The sequence below is a fragment of the Nicotiana tomentosiformis genome, chromosome 12 (assembly GCF_000390325.3).
Source record: "Nicotiana tomentosiformis chromosome 12, ASM39032v3, whole genome shotgun sequence".
Taxonomy (NCBI): domain Eukaryota; kingdom Viridiplantae; phylum Streptophyta; class Magnoliopsida; order Solanales; family Solanaceae; genus Nicotiana; species Nicotiana tomentosiformis.
In genome coordinates, this window is record NC_090823.1 from 17,999,870 (window position 1) to 18,004,950 (window position 5,081).

Genomic DNA, 5,081 nt, shown 5'->3' on the forward strand with positions numbered 1-5,081 from the left:
CCCGCCCCTCGGAACCCGAAATATTTTGCATGAAATCCGAACACTCATTCCGATACGAGTTCAACCATACCAAGTTTATCGAATTCCAATAACAACTCGACCTCCAAATCTTAAATTTTTATTTTTGAAAGATTTTACAAAAATCTTGATTTTCCTCCATTTAAATCCAAATTAAATGATAGATTCAAAGACATAATCATGGAAATTAATCAAAACTGGATATGAATCACTTACCCCAAACACCCACGCAAGAATCTCTCCAAAAATTGCCTTCTATAGAGCTCCTAATTTGATTTTGAGTTATGAACTCTAACCCCCGTTTTTGGGACTTTTAATTCTGCTCAGATACACGTTCTCCGCGTTCGCGACTATTGCTTCATGTTCGCAATGGCCAAAGCCCAGTTGCCTCAAATCCTTCTTCGCGTTCACGTGACCAGAGTCGCGTTTGCGAAGGCCAACTATTCCTACCCCATCATTTCCTCTTCGCGTTCGCGTTCGTGACCAGCTGTCCAGCTCTTTCGCGTTCGCATTCCGCGCTTCACGTTCGCGAAGGTCACACAAACTCAGCCCCAACTCTTCCTTTCTTCTTCGCGTTCGCGTTCCCTTGGTCGCATTCGTGAAGGCTTGCCCTGCTCCTTCTTCATGTTCGCGTCCACAGCTTCGAGTTCGCGAAGGCCAAACCATCAGCCCTTCAAATTCCTCTTCGCGAACGAGGGACTCCCTTTGCGTTCGCGAAGAAGGAAACAAGACTTCAGCAACAACAGTCCAAACAGCTCCAATTTGGTCCGAAACCACCCCGAAACACACCCGAGCCACTCGGGACCCCGTCCAATCATACCAACCTATCTCATAACATAAAACAGACCAGCTCGAAGCCTCAAATCACATCAAACAAAATCAAAATTATGAATCGTACCCTAATTCAAACTTAATGAACTTTAAAACTTTAACGTCTACCATCGATGCCGAAACCTATCAAATCATGCCCGATTGACCTCAAATTTTGCACACAAGTCACATTCGACATTACGGACCTACTCCCACTTTCGGAATCGGATTTCGACCACGATATCAAAAAGTCAAGCCCACAGCCAAACTTTCTAAAATTTTGAGTTTCGCCATTTCAAGCTTAATTCCACTACGGACCTCCAAATAATTTTCCGAACACGCTCCTAAGTCTAAAATCATCATACAGAGCTAACTGAACCGACGGAACTCCATTTCGGAGTTGTCTTCATACGGTTCCGACTACGGTCAAAATCCTAAGACTTAAGCTTTCTTTTTAGGGACCAAGTATCCCAAATCACTTTGAATCATCCGCTAACTGAATTCAACCACACACGCAAGTCAATACGCGTAATACGAAGCTGCTCTAGGCCTTATGCCGCTGAACGGAACTTAAATTCTTGAAATGACAAGTCGGGTCGTTACAGGTCTGAATAAAATAAAGTTGTCTTAAAGAAAACACACAGCTAAAATAAAGTAGACGAGGACTTCAGAACTGCAGACGTTGTGCAGTTATACCTCAAGTCTCTTCTGGGTAGCTGAAATCCGAGCAAGCCTATGGTACGCCGCTGGGACCAACTCCGAAATCTGCATAAGAAGTGCAGAGTGTAGCATCAGTACAACCGACCCCATGTACTGGTAAGAGCCGAGCCTAACCACTACGAAGTAGTGACGAGACTAAGGCAGGTCGCTTACATTAGCATGTACACAATAATAATAATAATAATAACAAGAATAGTAGTAAGACCGGTAAATAATCTCAATAATTGAAGTCAATTCATCAGTCACAATCCCTCAACTTGTTTCCATTGCGGCGTGCAACCCGTTCCAACAATATAAACTTTAAATAAATCTGTTGCGGCGTGCAACCCGATCCCCCAGTATAAACTTTAAATAATTCTGTTACAGCGTGCAACCCAATCCCCCAGTATAAACTTTAAATAAATCTGTTGCGGCGTGCAACCCGATCCCCCATTATATTTATTTTTATTTTCGTTGCGGCGTGCAACCCGATCCCCCCATATATTTTAACAACTCTTAAATGTAATAAAAATACTCCAATAAATACCACGTTCAATTAGAAACTATTAAGCTTCAAGGCATACAATAATTATAATTTATTTATGAAACAAACAATGACAAGTAGCAATTAATTGTGGAAATCAGGAAGAAAATAGGTTGTCTAATATTTAATATGCTAAATGTCAAGTAGGAATTAAGACATATAAATCAAGTAAACATGTAACAATTATTGCAGGAATTCAAGAATTAATATTTAACAAGGAATAGGAGAGAAATAATTATTATAACAATTAATTCGTGTCTTACAATAATTTAAGATGTTAAAATAATTAAGCAAACAATTAATTTGATAAAGTATAGATACTCGTCACCTTGCCTATACATCGTTACACATGAAATTCAGATAGCAGATAATTCAAAGTTTCTATTCCCTCAAATCAAGGTTAACCACGACACTTACCTCGCTTTGCAACCAAATTCAAGAATCTAATAAACCTTTCCCTCGCAAATTCGTGTCCTAAATCATCAAATATAGTCATAAACAATTCAATATACTCAATACAAATCATAGGAATTAATTCCATATGAATTTACAAATTTTCCGGATTAAAATTCAAAATTTATTTTAAAAGTTCAACAGTGGGACCCACGTATCGAATCCCGAAAAAATTACGAAATCCGAACACTCGTTCCGATACGAGTTTAATCATACAAAAATTATCGAATTCCGACATCGGATTGGCTTTCAAATCTTCATTTTACATTTTTTAGAAGATTTTATAAAAATCTGATTTTTCTTCCATAAATTCACGGATTCATGATGTAAATGAGTATGGAATCATGAAATATAATCAATATATGATAAGGAACACTTACCTCAATATTTTCCCGTAAACATCGCCCAAACATCGCCTCACCCGAGCTCAAAAACTCGAAAAATAAAAAATGGGACGAAATCCCATTTCCAAAACGTAAGTTATGATGTCCAGGAATCTCTTCTTCGCGAACGCGATAGCACCTTCGCGTTCGCGAAGCACATTTTTGTGTTGCCCCAGATTTCTTCTTCGTGAATGCAAGGGCAGTCTCGCGAACGTGATGCCTTGCCAAACTTGGCCTTCGTGAACACGGTCTCCCCTACACGAACGCAAAGCCTTATCGCTTGGTGCCCGGCTAGGCCTCGCCCTTCTAAGCGAACGCGAGCGTTCCCACGCGTTCGTGATGTACACTGCCCTTTATCCCTTCGCGAATGTGGTCCCCTCTTCATGAACGCGAAGATTAAATTTTGCATGTCTCCAGTTCCTCTTCGCGAACCTGAGACTCCTATCACGAACGCGAAGAAGGAAACCAGACAGTGCATCAGAAAAATTCCAGCAGAGTTCCAAGTCCAAAATTCAACCCGTTAACCATCTGAAACTCACCCGAGGCCTCCGAGACCTCAACCAAATACACCACCAAGTCCTAAAACATCATACGAACTTAGTCGAAACCTCAAATAACATCAAACAAGGCTAAAACCACAAATCATACCACAATTCAAGCTTAAGGGACTTAAGAATTGTCAACTTCTACATTTGATGCCGAAACCTATCAAATCAAGTCCGATTGGCTTCAAATTTTGCACACAAGTCATAAATGACATAACAGACCTATAAAAATTTTCAAAACTCGAATCCGACCCTGATATCAATAAAAGTCAATTTGTGGTCAAACTTTAAAATCTTTAAACCTTTAGGCTTCTAGTTTTTGCCAATTAGCAATAATTCAAGTTATGAACCTCCAAATTAAATTCCTCGCATACGCCAAAGTCCTAAATCATGATACAGACCTACCAAAACTGTCAAAATAGTGATCCGAATCTGTTTGCTCAAAATGTTAACCAAAGTCAACTCAGTTGAGTTTTAAGGCTCTATTTCACATTTTAATCAATTATTCATATAAAAACTTTCCAGAAAATTATACGGATTGCGCAAGCAAGTCGAGGAATGATGAATAGTAATTTTTGAGGTCTTAGAATACAGAAATAATTATTAAATTTAAAGATAAATTCTTGGGTCATCACAAATAGAGGAGGCGAATTCACTTCAAATGAATTTAATAACTTTTGTCAATCTCGTGGAATTCGTCGTCCTCTAATGGTACCTTATTCACCCCAACAAAATGGGCTTGTAGAGAAAAAGAATCGAACGATTCTTAATATGGCTAGATGTATGTTGAAAGCTAAAAGTATGCCCAGGGAATTTTGGGCCGAAGCTATTTCTTCTGCAGTTTATTTGAACAACAGATCTCCAACAAGAAATGTTAGAGATCAAACCCCTCAAGAAGCATGGAGAGGAAGAAAGCCAAGTGTCAAGCACTTGAGAATCTTTTGGAGCATAGCCTATACTCATGTGCCACAACAAGGAAAAGTGAAGCTTGACAATCGAAGTGTCAAGAATGTATTTTTTGGCTATGATTCGAGTTCAAAAGGCTATAAGTTATACAACCCAAGCAGCGGAAAGGTGGTGGTAAATCACAATGTTAAATTTGATGAAGAATTGGCATGGAATTGGGAAGCTCAAGAAGAACCTTTATATGATTTTCTTCCATACTTTGGTGATGAAGAAGAATCAAAGACTTTGGAACCTGTTCAGGATACAACTCCCCCTCCTTCTCCAACCAATGTTACACCTCCCTCTTCTCAAGAAAGTTCAAATGAACAACCGCAAAGGACAATGAGTATTCAAGAGATCTATGAGGACATAGAAGAAGTTACTAATTTTGATTTTTTATATTGTCTCTTTACTGACAGTGCACCAATGAACTTTGATGAAGTTGTTACAGACAAAAAGTGGAGAGAAACCATGAAAGAGGAGATCGAATCAATAGAGAAGAACAAGACTTGGGAGTTAACAACTCTTCCCAAGGGTCATCGAGCAATTGGAGTAAAATAGGTATACAATACAAAGAAGAATGTTGATGGAGATGTGGAGAGATACAAGACACGACTTGTGGTTAAAGGATACAAGAAAAGGCACGGAATTGACTATGAAGAAGTCTATGCACCTGTTGCCCGC